Source organism: Suncus etruscus, chromosome 7, assembly GCF_024139225.1.
Source record: "Suncus etruscus isolate mSunEtr1 chromosome 7, mSunEtr1.pri.cur, whole genome shotgun sequence".
NCBI lineage: Eukaryota > Metazoa > Chordata > Mammalia > Eulipotyphla > Soricidae > Suncus > Suncus etruscus.
The window spans coordinates 77,594,000-77,619,151 of NC_064854.1; the positions used below are offsets into that span (position 1 = coordinate 77,594,000).

The window sequence follows — 25,152 nt, forward strand, 5'->3', positions numbered from 1 at the left end:
AAAATAACATTGTTCATACGAATGAAATCAGAGATAAGTTAATGGGACTATATTAAGCGAAGAAATTTCTGTACCTCAAAGAAAATAGTAACTAGGATACAAAGGCCACCCACCCAAAGAATAAAAGAAACTATCCACACAAAACTCATCAGATAGGAGGCTTTTATCATAGATATATATACATTTTACTGACAGAACAAGAACAAATTTTAACCCCATCTATAAATGGGGAGAAGAAATGAACAGAAAATTCCTCAAAGAAGACATACAGGGGGCTGGAGAGATAGCATGGAGGTAAAGCATTTGCCTGCATGCAGAAGGACGGTGGTTCGAATACCAGCATCCATATGGTCCCTGAGCTTACCAAGGGTGATTTCTGAGTGAAGAGCCAGGAGTAACCCCTGAGCACTGCCGGGTGTGACCCAAAAAAACAAACAAACAAAAAAAAAACCCCAAAAAACACCCCCTCAAAAAAAAAACAAAAAAGAAGACATACAAATGGCCAAAAATACAAGGAAAAATGCCTTATATCAGTTATTACCTGAGAAAGCAAATAAAAAACACAATTAGGTAAAATCTCTCACATCACAGATACTATAACACAGCACAAAGAAAAAGAACAATCAGTGACACAGATGTGTGGAGAAAAGAATTCTAAATCACTGCTGGTGGAAATGCCCACTAGTCCAGCATTTATGGTAAGCAATATGGAGATTCCTCAAAAAACTGGAGATTGAGCTCCCATATTAACCAGCTATACGACTCCTAGGGATATACCCTAGGAACCCAAAAACACAATACAAAAATGCGTTCTGAACACCTATATTAATTGAACCATTATTTACAATAGGCAGAATCTGGAAACAACCTAGATGCCCAACAACAGATGAGTGGATAAAGAAACTGTGGTATGTATACACAATGGAATACTATGCAGCTATCAGGAAAAATGAAGTCATGAAATTTTTCTATACATGGATGTGCCTGTAAGCTATTATGCTGACTGAAATAAATCAGAGAAAGAAAGAGACACAGAATAGTCTCACTCATTTTTGGATTTAAGAAAAATAAAAACAATATTGGAATCATACACAGAGACAATAGAGATGAGAGCTGGAAGGACCAGACACTTAACAGAAAGAGTGGTGAGTACAGTTAGAGAGGTACTTTACTAACAACTATCATGACAATGATAGTGAGTGAAAGAAATATAATGCCTATCTCAAATAAAGGCCAGGAGTGTGGAAGGAAGAAGATGGGGGGCATTGGTGGTAGGAATGTTGCACTGATGAAGGGACTTGTTCTTCTTTATAACTGAAACCCAACTACAGATATATTTGTAATCATGTTGCTTAAATAAAGATATTATTTACAAAAAAAAAGATGCACTGGGGGGCTGGAGCTGTGGTGCAGGGCATAAGGCATCTGCCTTGCATGCTTTAGCCTAGGACAGACCAAGTTCGATCCCCCGGTATCCCATATGGTTCCCCAAGCCAGGGGAAATTTCTGAATACATAGCCAGAAGTAACCCTTGAGTGTCATCAGGTGTGGCCCCAAAACAAAACAAATAAAAAATGATGCACTAGGGTTTATTAAATATTAATGGACTAGGAAATATAGAATACATCACTATCTTCTTTTTATATTTTCTTATAGATAGAAAATAGAAAGTGAAAAATTTGATAACCCCAATATTTTTTTAAGTAGGAAGCATCTAGGGGTCTCCTTGCCCCTGTACCTCAAGGATGAAATTTTTTTCATTTTCTATGAATAGGTGTAGCTTTTATAGACTAAAATGTTCCCCTTTGTGTTATCCCCATGTAAGCTTTATTTTATTTTTCCATACACTTCATCTCTTGGCTCTGCAGCTTTCAAATATGCACAGCATAAAAATTTGAAATGCAGTTTGCAATCACCCTCCCAACCACTCTGGCTGTTTTCCACTGACCGGTGAGATAACCCTCCTGATTTAATTTTTTTAGAGCTCATGTGGAAAAATATTTTAAGATAATTCTCCTGATCAGACTTACTTGGAACTATCTCGAACAATGCTGAGACAATACTGTGTTTTATATACTATTTAGTTATTTTTATCAAACAAAAAATGGGGTAATGTTACTGTATATTTAAGGATATAAAACCATCCTGCAACTGATAATGTACTGCCCTCTACAACTGTCAACAAATTGAATATAAAAGAAGCCTAGTATATAAAATATTATTGATCATTATATACATATTATGAGAAATTACTAAACTTGCATATTTAATGAACTTTCAGTAAGTAAACTTTTTGAATGTTTCTGGGGCATTTTATATAGAAATTATATTTTATTCATAGACAGCTTTGTTTCTTCCTCTCTAATACTTTGTCAAAATTTCTCTTGCTTTACTAGAATCTTCAATATAATGTTCAATAAAACTGTGAGGTGGTTATTCTTATTGTCTATCATTTGAATAAAATATGTAAATCTACTAATATTGATTATTTTTAGATTGTTTATAAATCCCTTTAATTAGTTGGAGAAAGATCTTAATTCCTAGTTTGCTGAATATTTTATTTTATTTATTTTTATAATATACTGTAATTATAAAAATTATATTTTGAGTAGCATTTACAATAACACGACAAAATGTAAGTCTAGAAAATACATAAACCACCTAAATTCTGAAGATTTTAAAAATTTCATGAAGAAAATCACAAAAGACATAAAATGAAAACATAGAGCATTTTCTGGATTCAATATAATTGAAATTTTTATTTTTCCAAACCAATAAACGGAATTGATACAATTTTAACATCAAGTTCAGCATAGTTTTTGTAGATATTTATGTTGTTTCTAAAAGTTACATAAAAGAGCACAAAATGGCAATACAATATAATAATTAAAAGTAAAACTAAAGTTGAAAAACTCATAGTATCTGATTTTAAGACTGACAGTAAATTCACATTAGTTAGTATTATGATATATAGATACACAGTTTATTGGAACACACAGGGAGTCCTCATATAGTTTGTTGGTTTATTTTCAACAACATACCAAGGATATCCAAGGAGAAAGGACAGTTTCTTCCACAGATGGAATCTGGAACAATTGCAAATTCTATGATCCATTTTGAGTTAAATTTTTACATGTGATGTAAGATCTGATTGGGACTTTTTTCTTTGATATGATAAAAAAAATTTTGAACATCAAAGATAAATAGATAGCAAATAAGAACATGAAAAGTGCTTCAATATAATTATTAATGAGAAAGTAAAACTCAAAATCACAATAACAGCCGGGCTGTAGAGATAGTATAGCAGGTAGGGCACTAGACTTGTATTTAGCTGATCCTGTTGGATTCTTAGCATCTACGCGGGCCCCTGAGACTCAAAAAGTAATACCTGAGCACAAAGTCAGAAGTTATGTCATGAGCACAACCAGGTATGACCCCAAAACAAAATCAAAGTTACAAGAGAGAGGAAAAGAAAAAACACGATGATTTAATACATACCTACTTTAAACCTAACTATAAATATATAATATACTATGATAAAAATATATAATAAAATAATATAACATATATAATATGATATGATATAATATAATATAAGATGATATATGATATGATATAAATTACTCAGACATAGATAACCTAGAATAGAATAGACATTATATAATGGAATATAATATAATAATAGAATAGAATAGAATATTATATATATACTATACTATAATATAATATTCTATAGCTATAATTATAATAATATAATATAATAATGCCTAAATATATCATATAATTATATAATAATTGTTAAAAATATGCAGAGTGCAAAATAATATAACATCTATGAAATAGAATGTCATTCTACTACAGGTTTACATGCACTTAGGATTGAATATTTCACTCTCTAGAGAAATGAGATCTAAGTCATCGCAAATCTCTTCAACTGAAATGTGGTGTATCACTAATTTCACTAACTCATAAACTAGAAATAGCACAAATAATTAAACTGGCCATGAAAAAAACTTTTATTTTTATCTTTATTTATTTTTATTTATGAACCACAACCGGCAGTGCTCAGGGGTTACTCCTGGCTCTACGCTCAAAAATTGCTCCTGGCAGGCTTGGGGGACCCATATGAAATGCGGATTTGAACTTCATTCTTCCCCGTACAGGCAAACATCCCACCCTCTATGCTATCTCTTGACCCGTTTTATTTTTTTTTAAAGTTTTTTGGTCAAAAAAACAACTTTTAGTGATTTATATAAGACAATATTTCTCAGCATTAAAAAGAAACATCAGCACTTTGTGAACTGAATGGAAATAAAAGCATTTTTACTAAATGAAATAAGATAAAATTAATATATACTGTTTGGTTTCCACTAGTGTATTTAAAAACACAAAATTAAAGTTACAAAATCTAGACCAAAATTCCTGAAGCTGGGGTTGGAGTAGGGGATCAACTATAAAGGATGGAAACGTGGTTTGGAATACTCTTGTCAAAAACTCATAAGACAGACATGTTTTAAAAGTTTTTATTTTATTTGGAGGTAAATTAAACCTGATCTTAAGTTATCTTTCAATAAACAACTTTCTCTGCAATCAATCAATAATCAACAAATGAAAGGAGAAGTCTAATGATTAGATAGAGGAATAGGAAGAACTGGTGAGGGGGAGATCCTGCATTCCAGGAGACCTTGGGGGCCCCATCCTCAGCTTTGGGCATAATATGCAGCATTAGCAGATGCTCCTTGCTCTGCTCTTGCACAAAATGTAGTTTTTTGGCTCAGGTTCTCCACAGACCCTCCTCTCTTCTCTCTTGCTCTCTTGTTTTCTCTTCACTCTGGCCTCCTCAGCCAAACCTTTAGGCGAGCATTAAAAGTTGATGTAGTTTATTAATTTCCTCCCCTCTATCTGAACTGACTCATTTTGTTACAATTAAGGATATCAAAAGTAAAATCAGTGTTTTTCTTTTTTAGGAACTGTTCATTTTATAAACTATAATTCTGTTTCTAAAGAACAAAGTAATTATATCTATTAAAAGGCATGAAATTTGTAATATATATATATATAGTTGAAAAAAGTTTATACTCCACATATGAAGAAACCTTCTAATATCTAGACTGAAGAACATACTTCTTCCGCATTATAATAAGCATAACAAAAAGAAAAAAAGGGGCCAGATTGATAGCACAGTTGTAGAGAATTTGTCTTGAGGTGGCTAACATTGGACCCCCTGAGCCTGCCATGAGCAATTTCTGAGTCAAAAAACAGGAAAAAACCCTGAGCTCCATTGGGTGTGATGCCCACCAAAAAATAAAAAAGAAGGGGGGGGGGAGCTTGCTAATCTGAAAGAAAAGATTCAACCCAATTATAATGATGAATTTATATTTTCAATTACAGCACTTTCATCTCTTAATTGGGTAATGTTGCTCTTGGAAAGCAAATCTATGAAGAAAGCAGTAGGAGAAACACATAGTTCACTGTAAAATTGCACATGAATCAACAAAGAAAACACAACTTTAATAACACATCCAAATAAGAAAGTAAGATGAAGAAAAACAAAGAATACAGTAATATTAACAAACACTGATTATAGAAACACAGGCACAGCAAAATCAGTATAGAATAAGAAGAATCTTGAAAACACAGCACTATCAGCTCTCAATTGGGTAATATTGAACTTGGAAAGCAAAAGTAAGAAGAAAGCAGTAGGAGAAACACAAAGACTCACTGCCATAATGCACAAGAATCTATCAAAGAAGAAGCAACTTCAATAACACTTCCAAATCAGAGAGGGAGGTGAAGAAAAACAAAATACAGTAATATTAACAAAGAATTAGAAAGGAAACAAAGCACAGCCAAATCACAAAGAACAAGAGTCATGAAGAACACAGCAATTTCAGCTCTTAATTGGGTAATGTTGCTCTTGGAAAGCAAACTATGAAGAAAGCAGTAGGAGAAACACATAGATCACTGCAAAATTTAAACAGAATCAACAAAAAGAAGCAACTTTAATAAAATATCAAAATCTATGGAGAGATGAATAAAAACAAAGAATAGAGTAATATTAACAAAGGATTATTGTAGAAACACAGGGACAGCAAAATCAGTAAAGAATCAGAAGAATCTTGAAGAACACAGCATTTTCAGCTCTCAATTGGGTAATGTAGCTCTAGAAAAGCAAAACTAAGAAGAAAGCACTAGGAAAATCACAAAGATCACTGCAAAACTGCACAATCAATAGCAAAGCCAAAGTAACTTCTGTGGTGCATCAAAATCAAAGAATAACCATAATTTTATATTAAATTTCACATATTAAAGTATATGTGCAACACATATATTAGTATATATGTATACATTTATAATTATATACATAGTTATGTACACATGTGCATTATTTTTTACAAACATTGTTAAATATTTATAGCTTCATATTTATTTAGAAACAACTTTCTTTTGTAAGCATTCATTCTTTAAAATTCTTTTTGGGTTGGAAAGATAGTACAGTGGGAAGGTTTCTTGTCTCACATGTAGCCAACCTTGCTGATCCCTGGAATCATATATGGTCCCGAGTACAGAGCTAGGAGCCTCTGAGCATCACCATGTGTGTAAGTAAGTTCTTACTTACCTCATTTCTCTACAGAGTAGAACACACTTGATGTGCCTGAATCTTTCATTTTTTACCATTCGTGGGGACTGCTTTGATCTAGCATGTCTTACCTTTAGTCTCCTTTAATAGTTATCGAATTGCATCTTTTCCTTCTGAGGAAGGTCAGTTGAAGTCAGTGAACACTGTACAGAGGTGGTTGAAGCCCACAATCTTATTCCTTCTGAAATACAATTACTCCGATTTTAGTTAAGCCTATTTCAGCTTTACTTGAATGTACAAAGATGCTGATAATGGTTCGAAGGCAAATAACTGAGTTGTGTTTCTTGTTTTGTCCCTGAAACTGACCTTGGAGCAGCAACAGAACAGCATCTCTCTCCTTTTTTTGTAAGTGTGAAAAATGAGAATAATTAATGCTGCACACTTTACAAGGGGAGCCTTAATAAATTCTACTTTTGTAGAGCATTGTGAGATCCTAAGGCAAGGGTTGCTGGGAGGGGCTGAGCTGCGGTAGACATCTAAAATTGCCAATTACCCTTGGTATTTCAAAGTTATTACAGCTGAACCATACCCTCAGAATTTTGAATTATTGTTAAGAACAAAAAGTGGAATCAAATAGGAAGGAACTGGAAATTTTCAGTAAAATTTTTTATACTTGCCCTAACCCTGAGCTTCCTGTACACTTCATGTAATTGTGTGTCATTAATAGCTTGCTTTCTTCCAAAACATAAATAAGGTCTAGAAAATATATATGTCATATCTTTAATAAAGCTTGTATTAGCACCTATCTCAGCTTCAGCTCCAACAAGGCCAAAAGCAGAGGGGAGAGGATAATGATGGCAAAAGAGGTGCCTATTCTGGGAGCTTTGCCTCCAGATTTGAGTTCTAAGAGGGACTATTTATATGTCATAAATTTCTGTTACAAGCTTCTGTTTGTCACTGTCACTACTTGTCTGGAGTTTGGGGCTTATTCTCATTATTATTCTTGGAAAATCTTTCTGATACTCTGATTTTTGGTGTTTTTTTTTTTTATGCTGGAGGTTGAACCTAGGGACCTCCCATGTGGGAGGCATGTTCTTTACAGCTGAACTGTTTCCTTGGTTTTTTTTTTTTTTTCTGTCCTGCTAGTGGCAAGTGGTAAGAGCATAGAGAAGCTGCTTATCATTTGTACAGGAACCCTCCTCTCTAGTGTTTTTGCCATTAGCCCTCCCCATCCTCTCTATATTCCACAGAGCTGCCAGAACAACTTCATTCTAGAAAATGATTCTATCTCCTGCTTGAAAACCTCTCAACATCCAGCAGCTGCCCACAAGAGTAATCTCATCACACTAGCAGTTCATCCTTTCTAATCCTCTGAGCACAATCCAATCTAGCACTCACAGAGTAAAGATGATCTCTGATATCCTGGGCATATAGTTTATATTTTAGCTTTTTAGCCCTAAGAAGTATTTGGAAGTCCCGAGGCCCCTCCTGGTGATGATACAGTTCAGTTGGAGGATGTGGTGTTGCTCAGGACACTATGGGTTTCTAGGGATTACCAGGTTCAGGAACATCCAGGTCACAACCAACAAAGCTGTGGGGAACATGTGGTGCCAGGGATCAAATCCAGGTTAGCCTCATACCTTAAACCTGTAGTCTTCGAGTCCGTTTGGACTCAAGTCTCACTGTTTCCCATGGATATTAGTATATTTTGAGATGAGGCTCTAGTACTACTCAGTGTCTGTAATCAAAGGAATATTATGAGAGCAGAAGAAATCTTTGAAAAGTCACTAGGCCTTAGGGAGCCAAATGAGGAGACCAAAGCTAAAAGAAGCTATGTAATGTTCCAGGTAACACCATAACTAGTATCAAAATTCAGACTTCAACTTTGCCTTCTTCTGTTTCTTCAGTACTGATGCATGCACATGTTTCTTTTTTCTTCTTTGTTTTGCCCACACCAAGCCATGCTCAGGACTTCCTTCTGGCTGTGAATTGAAGATTGAATCTGGGTTGACTGGATGCAAGATCAGTGCCTTAACTGATCTCTAGTACACACTATTATCCAAATATTCAATCACATTTTTTCTGCCCAATAAGTATAGACATGACAGTATATAATACAGATAGGTTTGTTTTTTAACTTCAAATGAGAGTATGGAAGGCAAATTTATATTTTTCTTTCAACTATAAGTCAATTACAGCAGCTTGATTTCTTTCCCTCTTTTGTAGTCATCTGCTCAGTCTAAATGAGGATCTGGTGAGATCCCAAGGCCGCTCTTGCTCCTATATCTTTGAGCCTGAGTTTCTCACTTGTGACTTTTGTGTCTTTACTTTTTCTCAAATCCACACCACTTTCTGCTTCCTCAGCGTGTAGGCAACTCAGAAAGCAGAAAAAATACAAAAAAAAATCAAAACAAAACAAAAAAAACCCAATAAGCACATCCTGGGTAATTTTTACATTGGATATTCATGCACAAATGTTGCTATGTAGGGAAAGTTTAAAAGTTTTTTTTTTCACAGTAGAAATGAGTAAATGATATAGAAAGTGAAACTAGGGACAGAATGATATTAAACTCAATAATCTCTAAAAAATTTTTCCAAGGGAAAATTCTGTGCTTCCTTCAAATATGGAATCCAATTGGGGGAAAAATCTGAAAGTTTCCACCAATGTGATTGTTTTTGATTGTTTATTTTTCTTATCAGTAAGTAGAAAATAAAAATGAAACCAGCACACTAAAATCTTGAGTGCACTGATTGGATTAAAAATCAAGAGAAAAGGCTAGTCAGACTCTCTAGGTCTGTTATAAATACTCCATGTAGCTCTTCATGCGCCTAATGCAGATGCCTTTAATGAGAAGCTTGCCCTTTGGTCTCTGCTTTAGAGAAATACCTAGTGTTTCCTCAAACAATGGGAAAATGTGTCCTACCCACTGAGGACCCAGTTCCTGTAGTGTAGATTCTAGTGCCCAAAAGTGATGTCATAAAGAGCTCATTTAATGACAAGATCAAGAGGCATAGCAGGTATAATAACTAATTAAAATTAAATATAACTAAAATTAATATGCCCTGGGAAAATGATTAAAGCACAAAGGTTTCTAAAGGAAAATAGAGTAGAATCAACTATAAGAGAATAAAATAATCCCACATACTGCACAATGTAAAAATTTTGCTAATCATTTAACTGAAATTAGACCTGTCCTTGAAAGGGTTAATAATAACCGATAAAATACATGTATCAGAACAATTAAAAAATTCATTACCATTGGAGAGATCAAGGGCTTTTTTATTTCAAGATAACAATGCACGGGCCAGAGAGATAACAAAGCAGTAGGGCATTTGCCTTATATGTGGGCTGACCCAGGAGGGGACCCGGTTCAATTCCTAGCATCCCAGCCCTGCAGGGGCGATTTCCTAGTGGCAGAGCCAGGAGTAATCTCTGAGTGCTGCTGGGTCTGGCCAAAAAACAATCAAACAATCAATAAAGATTTTTTTTTTAAAAAAGAACAATGAAGCTCTGTTTGACCAGAGTAAAATGACAAAATATCCTTTATTACTGAGAGGTAAGTAGGGTGGAGGTTAGGGTAAAAAAATGCCCAAACACAGCTAACTCTACATTAATTTCTTTCCCTTTGTAGTGATACACTGTAGGGACATGACTCACCAAATTTTCTCACATACTACCTTAAAGTTTTCAACTTCTGTCACGAAAATTGATTTGCAAAACTACCCTCTCTAACTGTTGATGAGCTAGAAACATTTTTTTAGATTCACAAGGACTCACCATGACTTTTCCTGTAGGGCATAGCAGAGAAGTAGTAGATATACTGCCTTTATAAAATAGGCTTCTTTGCAGCTTTCAAAACCCATAATTTGGGGATTAGGTTTATAACTCAATGTCTGTCTAGGTCCAATTGCTATCTTTTCCAGAGAATGAGGAAGCCAGAATACTTGCTTTGTTCTCTTTCTCTGAAACATCTCATGTCAATAGTGGCTCTAAGGAGCTTATGTTCACATCTGGCATCCTATCTCTTAGGGACTGTTACCTAGACAACATATCCTTTGACAACCTAGCTTTGGTAGCCAGCAACACTGTGTTCATGGATTTAGTGCAATGGTAGCAAGCAGGCAACAATAAAAGCAGCAACAACAAAAATTTTTATTTGACTATTCCTGCTAAACTCGATACACGAGGAGATAGAAATAATATTTTGGTGTTTTTCCTGAAATATTACATTGCATATATGCATATATCATACACACATGCCTTGAAAACTGCTATCCAAATCCCCAGCTTCAGTAAAGTTGCTATATCAAAACAGTCATTACATAGACATTTATTTCTATAAATTAAAAATGAGATATTAAAAAATTTAAAAAAAATCTTTAGAGGGTAACTTAGGACATTAGTGGCAGAAAATGAACACTGGTAAAGGGGACAAAATGTTAGAATGTAGGAACAAAACTCAGCTATAAACAACTCTAACATGTATCACAGTGATTTTAATTAATAATTTACCCCTATAAATAGCCCAATTTGAATACAATGAAAAGAACCATACTTGAATTATATTAAAATAGCAAAATTTTTAGGAATTTGTTAACCCTTATACACTGATAAATGTAAGATATTGATGAAAGAAATTGTAAAATAGATGAATGAATGTAAAGATTCTATGCTTGTGGATTAAAATTAATATAGTCAAATTTTCCCTACTAACCAACAGAGAACAAAATAAGGTAACAGAAAATATATATTGGCTGCTCCTTTTAGCTGTCTTCTCTATTGTCTCTGTGTATTTTTTATGTGTCATTTGGCCATTTCTATTTTTTTTGATAAAATACTGAACAGTTAAACCTAAGAATAACAAATTTCAGTGCATTATATTTTTCTGTTTTAAAGTATAAACTAAAGCTATGATTTTCTAGGTAGCATAGAAATGGTATCAAGATAATCACCTAGGCTAGGTGATTGACCTAGGTCTTTAGATCAATGGTATAAAACAATCATGTTTTAGTGGCCAAATTATTATGATAGGGTTTAAGAATATACAGTAGAGAAAGCATATCTTCAATCCATGGTGTTGGAATATCAGGCAGCCACATGCAAAGAAATGAAACTGAACAATTTTATACCCATATATATAAAATTAAAGTAGATTATAAGTTTGAAGTAGAATAATAGAGAGGGTGTGTTTTTTTTACTTTTTTTTTTTGACTTTTTAGATTTGACAAGTTTTTACACTTATTTAGCGAGGGGCTTGAGGAGATATTTCACTTTACATAGTACATGACTGTCATGCGTGAGTTATCATTTGGTTATCATATATCTCAAAGGAATGCTAATGGTAGCACCCCTAAGCACTACTGGGCCCAGTTACAAAACTTTCAAGCCAGTATAATTAAGTGGGATTACTAAATAAACTAAAAAGTACCTTTATAGAAAAGGAAATGAACAAAGTGAAAAAGTAATTTACAAACTAGAAGGAAATATTTGTAAGTCCAACATATATTAGGGTGTTAATATCTTACACACATATAAGTTCATAACTCAATAGAAAATATATAATTTAGAAATTTTCAGGCCAGGAAAATGACCCAGGCTTTAAATGCATGAGCTTCTATATGGTCTTTAAGCAATGCCAAGAGTAACTCCATGCAATACACTGGGAGAAACTACTGAGCACTACTGGATATAAAACAAAACAAAGGCAATTAACTGATACATATTTTTCTTTATTTAAACATCTTGATTACAAATATGATTGTGATTATGTTTCAGTCATGTAAAGAGCACCCACCTTCACCAGTGCAACATTCTCACCACCAATGTCCCAAAACTTCTTCCATCCCACCCTACCCCCACCTGTACTCCAGACAGGCTTTCCAGTTTCCTCATTCATTCACATAATTATGGTAGCTCTCAGTGTAGTTATTTCTATAACTGCACTCACCACTCTTTGTGGTGAACTTCATGAAGTGAGCTGGAAGTTCCAGCCCTCCTCTCATTGTCTCTGAGGATTGTTGCAAAAATGACTTTTATTTTTCTTAAAACCCATAGATGAGTGAGACTATTCTGCATATCTCTCTCCCTCTGACTTATTTCACTCAGCATGATAGATTCCATGTACATCCATGTATAAGAAAATTTCATGACTTCATCTCACCTGATGGCTGCATAATATTCCATTGTGTACCACAGTTTCTTTACGCATTCGTCTGTTGAAGGGCATCTTGGTTGTTTCCAGAGCCTGGCTATTGTGAATAGTGCTGCAATAAATATGGGTGTGAGGAAGGGGTTTTTGTATTGTATTCTTGTGTTCTTAGGGTATATTCCTAGGAATGGAATAGCTGAGTCGATTGGGAGCTCAATTTCCAGATTTTGGAGGAATCTCCATATCGCTTTCCATAGAGGTTAGACTTGACGGCATTTCCACCAGCAGTGGATAAGAGTTCCTTTCTCTCCACATCCTGCCAGCACTGATTGTTCTCATTCTTTGTGATGTATGCCAATCTCTGTGGTGTGAGATGGTATCTCATCGTTGTTTTTATTTGCATCTCCCTGATGAGTAGTGATGAGGGGTATTTTTTATGTGCCTTTTGACCATTTGTATTTCTTTTTTATCAAAGTGTCTATTCATTTCTTCTCCCCATTTTTTGATGGGATTAAATATTTTTTCTTGTAAAGTTCTGTCAGTGCCCTGTATATTTTGGATATTAGCCCCTTATCTGATAGGTGTTGGGTGAATAGTTTCTCCCACACGGTGAGTGGCTCTTGTATCCTTGGGACTATTTCTTTTGAGATGCAGAAGCTTCTCAGCTTAATGTATTCCCATCTCTTTATCTCTGCTTCCACTTTTTGGAAAGTGCAGTTTCCTCCTTGAAGATGCCTTTAGTCTCAATCATGGATTGTTTTTCTATATACCTTATGGTATCAGATCTTATATTTAACACACAGAAATCAATGTCCTCTTTATACACCAATAATGATAGGGAAGAGATGGACGTTAAGAAGGCAATCCCATTCACATTAGTGCACACAAACTCAAATAACTTGACCAAAGACATGAATGACCTATACAAAGAAAACTATAAAGCCCTGGTCCAAGAATTAAGAGAGGACACATGAAAATGGAAACACATATCTGCTCATGGATTATCAGGATTAACATCATTAAAATGGCAATACTCCCCAAAGCTCTATACAGATTTAATGCGATCCCTCTAATGATACCCATGAAATTCTTCAAAGAAGTGGATCAAACACTTATGAAGTTCATCTGGAACAATAAAAACCCTCGAATACCTAAGCATTCCTAGGGAAAATAAATATAGAAGGCATTACTTTACCCAACTTTAAACTGTACTACAAAGCAATAGTTATCAAAACAGCATGTTATTGGAATAAAGACAGACCCTCAGATCAGTGGAATTGGCTTGAGTTCTCAAACAATGTTCCCCAGACATACAATCACCTAATTTTTGACTAAGGAGCAAGAAATCCTAAGTGGAGCAGGGAAAACCTCTTCAACAATTGGTGCTGGCAGAACTGGTTAGCCACTTGCAAAAAAGTGAACATAGAACCCCAGTTAACATCATGTACGAAGGTAAAATCCAAATGGATTAAAAACCTTGATATCAAACGTGATACTTTTTATTAAAGTTATGTTTTTATTATAGTTTTATTTATTTATTTTGGAGGCATACCCGGTGGCTCTCAGGGGTTTATCCTGGATCTACACTCAGAAATCACCCCTGGAAGGCTCAGGGGACCATATGGGATGCCGGGATTTGTACCACTGTCCTTCCACATGCCAGGCAAACACCTTATCCCTGTGCTATCTCTCCGACCCCAACTGATACTTTTCATTGGGTAAAACATACCAATGACTGCCAGTTCATGAATAGGTATTGTTATCACTAATCAAAAAATGAAACTGAAAATCACAATGAGATACTGCCTTACATATGTTATAATTGCTGTCATTAAAATAGAAAAGTTTTAGTGAAGGAAAAAGAGAACATTTGTACAATATTGTAGCAGTTAAATTGACTCAAGAAATTAAGTTATGGGAAGAGGTGGGACTAACACACTGCAAGGGGAGCTCACTATAAAGTGAAAAGAGCCTAGGCTAGATATGGCCAAGGTAGAACCAGTACCACGCGGAGAACTCTATTTGAGATGAAGAGTCCATGATGCAGAGTAGGCAGGACCAGCACACCTAGGAGAATTCCCACAAGGTAAAAGAGGAGCCCAGCCCATGAGGCGGAAGAAGTGGAAGAAGTGCACAGAGAAGAGCATGGGCAATCCACTCCATGGCCGTGCATTTCTTTTAGCCAATAAGCCCTAACACAACATATAAGAAACTATACTACTCTGCAAAGATCAAAATGGGGAAACAACACAGAACCCCACCAGTATAGTGAAAGAAAATGGTAGTGCTGAAGATCCAACTAGTATCAGGCACCTATATAGTCTCTTGATAAGGATTTTAGAAAAAAAAATATTAAGGATGTCCAAAGGATTCAAAGAAACCATAGAACAAACTGAATGAATAACCAATAATACTCAAGAGCATATGAGATTAGAAATGAAAAATAATCAAATAGAAATAACAGCACAGAAAATCTTGGCAAGCAAAATTAAAAACTCACTGTAAAGCTTCACCAGCAGAGCAGATAATCAGTGAGCTGGAAGATGAGCTGAATAACACATCGATACAACAGAAGAGGTTGAAAAGGAGTCTTAAACGAACAAACAAAAGATGGAAACAACTGTCAAATCAGAAAATAACAGTAGAACTCTGGGATAAATTTAACAGAAACAACTTAAGAATCATTGAGTCCTGGAGATCTAGGAAGAAAACCTCACGAAGAATCAACAGTCAAGGACATCATTGCTGAGAAGCTCCAGAGGTAAAGAGTGCTTACAACCACACCCTGATGTTTGAAGAGTACCATCTGAAAGAGACCCAAATAAAAATACCCCAAGGAACATTCTAGTTACAATGATAAAAATAGGGATAGAATACTGAACACAACAAGAGATCAAAAGAGAAGCATACAAAGAAGCATCCTTAAGATTTCTGAACACAGAGCCAGGAGTAATTCCTGAGAGCCTCTGGGTGTGGTCCAAAGACAAAACAAACAAACGAAAAAAGCTTGGATGACAAAAACATTTTTATTGAGACCATTGTGAATTACAAGTCTCTCACAGTTGTATTTCAGGCAGATAGTGACAATGAATTAGGGCCATTCCCACCACCAGTGTTGATCTCCGTCCACCATTGTTCTCAGCATGCATCCCTAACTCCACACTTAGCCCCCTGGACTACTAGTGTAACAGGTCCATTTTGTGTTTAGCTTGTTATAGTTTGGGTCTCTTGATTCTATTGTTGTTGACTTTGACTTGGGTATTTAGGTATGACTTTTTTTTACTCAATGCTCCTGAGACCACTTGGTCCTGAGTCCCATACACATTATTTCTTTACTCAATTTATAGAAAGATATAGGAATATGAGGCTGAACAAAATGATTCAAGTTCTAAGGTTCTATGAAAAAAGCAGAAGCCCCTATATAGAAGATATAAATTTAGAAAGGGGGAAGGGCAGGTGTGGCAAGATTTTTTTGCATAATTAGAAAGAAATATTTTTTGTTCAAAGAGATACAGTGTGTCTCCACCCCTGAAGCATATTATCATAAGACCAACTACAGCCTCCAGGCATGTTCGTTGTCCAAATCCAAGGTCTTTCTTTATGGTCCAGGAGAAATGCTGTTCCGTTGTGGTTGTCAAAGTCAGTCTTCTGTAATTAGAGATGTTAGTTTTTGCATAAATCCTATGACAAAGTTTAGGGTAAAGTCTCTCTTTATGGTCCCAGAAAAAGTTCTATTCAGTCATGGTTGTGTTAGTCAGTGCTCTGTAATTAGAGATCTTGATTTTTGCACAGATTTTAGGATGTAGCATCTTCTGATTTCATATCACTGTTAGGTGTCGAGGTAGAGCTGTTCCAGTTCTAATGTTGGGATTCAAGGTTTGGGGTGGATGGTTAATGTTTGGTTGATTGAGGCCAAAGTCAAGTCCTCATGACTAATGTTCAAAGTGGGAGGTACTTCTGCACTATAAAATTTATGGGTTCTTATCCCTATCAGGTAAGAAATCTTTCTATGCATACTATTTACCTATTTTAGTGTGTCTATGCAAAAAGGAACAATGCCATATTATATTATTGATGCATTTGAGGTTAAAAATAACAAAGCTATACAGTCTATGACATGGTTTTGGCATGAACTCATATACCAAGCAAGACTTTTCTACTAGAATTTCCTACTAAGCATATTAAAAATAAAAAAGAGATTACCTCTACATATGGAGATAAATAATGAGTTGTAAGTATTAAAGAAATGCAGGAAAAGTATTAAAGGAATCTACAGAAACATATAAAGAAAATATAGATATCCCCTTTAAGTCTTTTGTTATAATCTGAGGGGGAATAAAATACAGGGCACATTTTCAACCTGCTCCATGGTCTTCTGGAGACTGAGAAATGGTTTGTAGCAGTCAGGGATCAGGTAGTACAGATGATACAGATATTAAACTTAAACAGGCTATAAGAGACAAATGGGCATTTCTTAATAATCAAGGAATGTGTACACCAGGAAGAAATTACACTCTTAAACATACATACACTCAATGAGGGGGCAGCAATATACTTAAAATAACTGCTAATAGACTTGAAGAAAGATATTAATAGCAATACAATAGTAATGTGAGACTTCATCACTGCCCTGTTACCTCTTGGTAGATCAACCAGGCTTAAATTTACCAAGGATAGACTAATTTTGAAGAAAAAAAATGAAAGAGTGGCTTATTAGTTATTTATAGGACTTTTCATCCCCAGACAGCTGAAAACACATTTTCTCCAGTGCACATGAGATATTTTCTAACATAGACTACATGCTAGGCCATAAAACACACTGCCAAATAATCATGTGCATATAAATTGTTTCAACTATTTTCTCAGATCATGATGCACAAAAAAAAATAGAAAGGAATTACAAACAGGCATGGAGAAATAGATTTAAAAACTGAAAATTAAACAGCTCATAAATGAACAACCAGTGGGTCATAGATGAAATAAAAAGGAAATAAAAAAATCCCTGGAAACAAATAAGAATAAAGATATAAATTATGAAAATTTTGGGGCACAACAAAAGTGTATTAAAAGGAGAATTTATAGTCCTTTAAGCCTTTATCAGAAAGGGAAAAATCCTACATAAATAACTTAATGGCAAATTTTAAAAATATAAAAATTGACCAATAAAGTGAATGAAAAATAGGCAAGCAGAAGGAAATAGTAAAAGTTAGAGCAAAAATGACCATAACACCCCCCCAAAAAACAATACAAAAAATCAATGAAAGCAAAAGTTGGTTCTTTGAAAAAAATAAATAAGATTGATAAACTAAAACAATATTCACAAAAAAATGAGAAGAGAAACTTAACAAACCAAATCAGATAGGAAGAGTGGTTTAAATACATATGCTGCAGAAATTACTTTTAGAATCTTTATGCCACAAACATAAGAGCCTGGAATAAAAGCATAAATTCTTGGACTCCTATAGCCTCCCAAAGTTTAACTAAGAGGATATAGAATACCTGAAAGACTTATCATGAAAGAATTGAAAAAGAAATCAAAAGGCCTCCCCAAAACAAAAGCTCAGGCCCAGATATATTCATTAGTAAATTTTTTCAAGCATGTAAGGAGAACCTACTGCCAATCTTTTTTAGGCTCTTCCAGGAAATTGAAGAAACAGAAACAATTCCAAATAGACTATGAGAATAACATCTTCCTGATACCAAAATTAAACAGAGACACCAAAGAGAAAGAGAAAGAAAGAGAACTACAGACTGATAATCTCTGATAAACAAATGCAAAGATTCCCAGAAAAATAATAATAAATCCAATAGCTTATCAAGTAGGTCAAACATTGTGACCAAGTAGGTTTCATTTCAGAGATGCAAGAATGGTTTAACATACTCAAGTTAATCAATATAACACACTATGTCAATAGAAGAAAAAGAAAAATCACATGATAATATAATAAATGCAGAGAAAGCATTTTACAAGATCCAACATCCATTCATAATAAAAACTCTCAACAAAATGGAAATTGAAGAAACCTTTTTGAATTTAGTCAAGGCCACTTTCTCCAAGCCTATGTCAAATATTATACTAAACGAGGAAAACTAAAGGTCTTTCCTCTAAGATCTAGGACAAGACAAAGTTGCCCTCTCTTGACACATCTATTCAATATAGTACTAAATGTACTTGCAATAGTAATCAGGCAAGAAAAAAAATATATCAAGGACAGACAAAAATGGGAGAAGAATTCCAGTGTGTTTAGTAAAGCACAAGGTCTAGTTTAAATACTTTTTGCGGGCCAAATTCTGCACGTATGCATACAGATATGGCATAGATACATTGAACAGGCAGAAATACCTAGATAACAGGACCCATTGGCGAGTGGGTCAAAATGTACAGATAATGACAATTTCAGATCAGTTAGACTCAGTTTCCCAGGATTAAAATTACATGCTCTCATTGTCTCTATGCAAGTCTTAAATAGTTACACTTATCTCAGGGCTCCCTGCTTTTAGCAAAGTTCTCTGCTTGTTACAAGCCCCCTGCCCCCAGGCACAGATCAATGGCATAGACCTGAGTATTCAGAGACTGTTCCCCAGACATACAATCAATTAATCTTTCATAAAGGAGCAAGGAATGCAAAGTGGAGTAAGGATAGCCTCTTTAACAAGTGGTGTTGAGACAACTGGTGAGCCACATGCAAAAGAGCAAACTCAGACCTTTATCTGAGTTTATCTTTATCTTCTATCTTTATCTTATCTGAGTTACCTTTATCACAAAGGTCAAATCCAAACGACTTAAAGGCCTTGATATCAGACCTGAAACCATAAGGTATACAGAAGCATACCTAAGTAAAACACTCCATGACATTAAGACTAAAGGCATCTTCAAGGAGGAAACATCACTCTCCAAACAAGTGGAAGCAGAGATAAACAAATTGGACTATATTAAACTGAGAAACTTCTGCACCTCAAAGGAAATAGTGACTAGGATACAGAGGCCATCTACTAAATGGAGAAACTAATTACCCAATACCCATCAATCAGATAAAGTGCTAATATCTAAGATATATAAGATACTGACAGGATTTAACAAGAAGTAAACATCTAACCCCATCAAATGAACAGACAATTCCTCAAAGAAGTCAAAAGGCACATGAAAAAGTGCTCCACATCACTAATCGTCAGGGAGTTACAAATCAGAACTACAATGAGATACCATCTCATGCCACAGAGACTGGCACACATCAAAAAATCAAGAGCAATCAGTGCAGGCGAAGATGTGGAGAGAAAGAAACTCTTATTCACTGCTGGTGAGAATGCTGTCTAGTTTAGCCTTTATGGACAAAATATAGGGATACCTCAAAAAACTGGAAATTGAACTCCCATAAGTTCCAGTTAAAGTACTCCTAGGGATATACCCCAGAAACACAAAAACACAATACAAATATTCCTTCTGCACATCTATGTTCATTGCAGCTCTATTTACAGTAGCTGTAATATAGAAGCAACCCAGATGCCTGACAACAGATGAGTGGCTAAAGAAACTCTGGTACAGGGCCATGGTGTTTCCAGCCACCTGAGATTGGATTTCATCAGCGTTCCTGCCTGCTTCAGAGGTGGGTCGGGACCTACACACACTGATTCCTGCTGGTTTCTGCTGGGAGTCAGAAGGGCGCAGAAGCCATCTTGGGCATGGTGTTTCCAGCTGCCTGAGACTGTATTTCATCAGTGTTCCTTTGGGCTATCCTGCCTACTACAGAGAGTTCTTGGCTGGCTCTGCCCTCCTGCTGTGCTTTGGATGACCCTGCAGACTTGAAGGGAACTCTTTGCTTTGCTTCTCTGTCTTTCCTGAATACTTGAAGCTCTTTTCAGAGGCCTAGGAAGCACACCCCCAAAAAAATGTCATCTAGAGGCCACAGAAGAGCGCAGCCAGTCCACTTCATGGCCATGCACTCTTTCTAACCAATGAACCCCACCACAACACGCAAAAAAAATCACACTATAAGCGTGACAATGGGGAAACCTCACAGGCAAACAACATGCACAGAGACTGAAGACGATAGCTCAGATGACATAAAAAATTCCAACCATCTGATTAACCTCTCAGATAAGGAACTTAAAATAGCAATATGGGGGGCTGGCAAGGAGGTAAGATGTCTGCCTTGCAAGGTCTAGCCAAGGAAAGATCCCGACCGTGGTTTGATCCCCCCCCCCGATATTTCATATGGTCCCCCCAAGTCAGGGGCAATTTTTGAGTGCTTAGCCAGGAGTAATCCCTGAGGGTCAAATGGGTGTGGCCCCCCAAAAAAACAAACAAAAAAAAAACCACAAAAAAATAGCAATATGGAAGATGTTTGTAGAACTCAGAGAAAGCATAGATAGATCTGAACAGAACACAAAGACAGAAAACAGAAAACTCCAAACTGATATAACAGATCTGAAAAACATGGAAGCTCAACTGAAAACCTCAATGGATGGCCTCGCCAGCAGCTGAGGAGAGAATCAGAGTACTGGAAGATGAGATGCAGAAAAACTCAACACAACAGAAGAAATTAAAAAAGAACCTTAAGAAAAATGATCAGGCAATGGAAAAAGTACTCAAGGAATGAGGGAAATTATTCAAAGGAGTATCCTTAAGACTTACAGCAGACATGTCACAAGAAACTCTCAAGGCCAGGAGACAATGGTGGGATATTGTGATGAGACTGAATAAAATGAATGCCTCACCGAGAATATTGCACTCAGCCTGACTCATGTTCAAGTTTGAAGGAAGGATACATAGCTTCATGGATAAACAACAGCTCAGAAACTTCACAGATGAAAAACCAGCCTTAAAAGAAAAACTGAAAGATCTACTTTAAGACAAGAAAGACCAACAAACACAGCAAACTTATCTACAAAGATGACATTAAATCCTATGACAATCATCTCCCTCAATATCAATGGACTAAATTCACCAATTAAAAGACACAGAGTGGCAAAATGGGTAAAAAAAAATGAATCCAACCTTCTGCTGCCTGCAAGAAAAACATCTGAATAATCAGAACATACATAGACTCAAAATCAAAGGCTGGATGAAAATCATCAAAGCAAACAACATCCTTAAAAAAGCTGGGGTGGCCATATTAATATCTGATGACACCAACTTTTTAGTCAGAAAAGTGGTAAGGGACAAAGATGAACACTTTGTACTAATCAAGGGATATGTGCAACAGGAAGAAATCAGACTTTTAAACATATATGCACCCAATAAGAGACCAGAAAATTATCTAATACTATTGACAAATCTCAAAGAAGATATCAATAATTGCAAAATAATTGTGGGAGACCTCAACACGGCCCTGTCAACATTTGATAGGTCAACCAGACTGAAACCCAACAAAAACATACTAGCCCTAAAAAGAGTAATGGAAGAAAAAGGACTAGTAGACATATATAGGACATTCTGCCACAAAAAACCTGGATACACATTCTTATCCAATGTACATGAGTCATTCTCCAGGATAGACTACATGCTGACACATAATACATACCTACATAAAATCAATAGGATAGAAATATTGCAGGCTACTTTTGCTGACCACAAGGCTCTGAATTTAGATGTGAACTACAAAGCCACACAGAAGGAAAACTTTAACAATTGGAAATTAAACAGCCTGTTACTGAACAACCAGTAGGTCCGGGATGAAATCAAAAAGGAAATCAAAACTTTCTTGGAAACAAATGATAATGAAGACAAAAACTGCCAGAATCGATGGGACACAGTAAAAGCTGTCCTGGGAGGAAAATTTATAGTTTTGCAAGCTATTTTTAAATAAAAAAGTAAAAATAGAAACTCTGATACATGTACACAATGGATTACTATGCATACATGTACACAATGGATTACTATGCAGCCATCAGGAAAAATGAAGTCATGAAATTTTCTTTTACATGGATGGATATGAAATATCTGATGGGTGAAATAAGTCAGAGGGAGAGAGATAGATATAGAATAGTTTTACTCATCTGTGGAATTTAAGAAATATAAAAGACACTGTTGTAATAATACCCAGATACAATAGTGATGAGGGCTGGAAGAATGAGTCCATGATATGAAGCTTACCACAAAGAGTGATGAGTGCAGTATAGAAATAACTATACTCACAACTCTTATGACAATAATAGTGAGTGAGAAAATAGAATGCCTGTCAAATGCAGGTAGGGGGTAAGGGAGGAGGGACATGAAGGCATTGGTAGTGGGAAGGATGCATTGGTGAAAAGGAATGCTCATTTTAATAACTGAAATACAACTATAAACATGTTTGTAATCATGGTGCTTAAATAAGGATAGTATACTAAAATAAAATACAACATAACCAAAGAGGTTCTCTGTTGGAATTCTTGAGTAGACAGAATTGGTAAAAAAAAAATAAAATCAAACTCTCACACACAGACACACACACACACTCACACACACACACACCACAGAAAATGAAGTACTTTGAATTCAACTTAACTAAGAAGTTAAAGACCTATACAAAGAAGAGGAGGACACAAGGAGATGGAGACATATTCCCTTCTCATGGATTGGAGGATTGTCATCATTAAAGTGGCAGTACTCCCCAAAGCTTTGTACAGATTTAATGCCATCCCTTTAAGGATACCCATGGCATTTTTTCAAAGAAGCAAATCAAACATCTCTGAAATTTATTTTGAGCAAGGAATGTTCCTAAATAGTTAAATCAATCTTTGGAAAAATGATGGATGGCATTATTTTCTCCAACTTTACACTGCACTTGGAACAAATGCAGACACTGCGACCAATGGAATAATCTTGAATATTCTGAGACTGAGCACTAGGTATACAATCAATTAATCTTTAATAAAGGGGCAAGAAATACAAAGTGGAGCAAGGAAAGCCTTTTCAACAAATGTTTTTGGGAAAACTGGTCACTCTGTGCAAAAAAAATTAACTCAGATTTTTCTTTAGCACCATACACAAAGGTCAAATCCAAATGTGTTAAAGATCTTGCTATCCGATCTGAAATTATAAGGTACATAGAGACAAATGTAGGCAGAAAACTTCATGACATTAAAGTTAAAGGCATATTCAAGGAAAAAACACCACTGTCCAAGCAAGTGGAAACAAAATTAAACAAATAGAGCTACATTAAAAGGAGAAGCTGCTGCACTTCAAAGGAAACAATGACTACTACACAAAAACTGCCTATGAAATGGGAGAAATTATTCACCATTATCCATCAGATAATGGGTTAATATGTAAGTTATATAAGGTACTAATAGAACTAAACAAGAAAAGCAAACATTTAGTCTCACCCAAAATGGGGAGAAGAAATGAACAGACATTTCCTCAAAAAAGAAAGACATAGACAAAAAGGCACAAGAAAGATAGCTACACATCACTAATTATCAGAAACATATAAGTCAAAACGGCAATGAGATATCATATGCCACAGAGACTGGATCACATTACAATAAACAAAAACAAGCAGTGCTGGCTGATGTGGGCAGAAAGAGATTCTTATTCACTGCTGGTGGACTAGTCTTTTTGGATAACAATATGTATATTCCTCAGAAAACTAGAAATTGAGTTTCCATATGATCCAGTAATACCACCCCTAGGAATACACCTTAGAAACCCCAAAACACTAGGCAAAAAAAGCTTCTTCACTCTTAACACTATTTACAATAGCTTGTCTCTGGAGACAGACCAAAGTGCCTAAGAACAGACGGTACATCTACAGGTACATCTACACAATAAAATACTATGCAGCTGTTAGGAAAAATAAAGTCATGAAATTTGATTATATGTGAATGTATATGGAGAGTATTATGCTGAGAGAAATAAGAGAAAGGGATAGACATAGAATATCTCACTCATGCTCGCTTCGGCAGCACATATACTAAAATTGGAATGATACAGAGAAGACTAGCATGCCCCCTGTGCAAGGATGACATGCAAATTCATGAAGCATTCCATATTAAAAAAAAAAGAATAATCTCATTCATTTGTGAGATATAAGAAAAAATATAGTATGGGCCTACATACAAAAAAAAGATATGAATTGGAGTAATGGTAATGGTAGGCAAAATCATGCTCCCCCCATCCTCATTTCAAAGAATTCACTTTTATTTTCCTATCCCGTAATTGTGTTAGATTATGTTATGGCAAAAGAGTATTAAACATAGCAAGACTGTCTAAGGGAGCCCAATGTAATCACATAGGTACTTTTAGTGAGACAGGACTCAGTACAATGTGGCTGGCTATGAAAGTGAAGAAAAGGAGATAATAAGAACTTGGAGAACTAAATTCTAGAAAGGACAGAGAGACAAGACTCTCTACTCTCTTATAGATTCCTCATGAAAGAACACAGTCCTTCCAATACCTGGCTTTAAACCCAAAATCCAATGTTTGATGACTGACCTTTAGAA

The 25,152-nt window shown here is 35.4% G+C and overlaps 1 non-coding gene and 1 pseudogene across 1 annotated transcript; one reads left to right on the top strand and one right to left on the bottom strand.

Annotated features, from left to right (window-relative positions):
- Nucleotides 1-25,152, bottom strand: part of LOC126014339 (protein SET-like) — a 41,975-nt pseudogene that overhangs the window by 2,794 nt on the left and 14,029 nt on the right.
- Nucleotides 24,600-24,706, top strand: LOC126015271 (U6 spliceosomal RNA). The gene has a single exon (XR_007498154.1). It is a non-coding gene; the product is annotated as a U6 spliceosomal RNA (small nuclear RNA).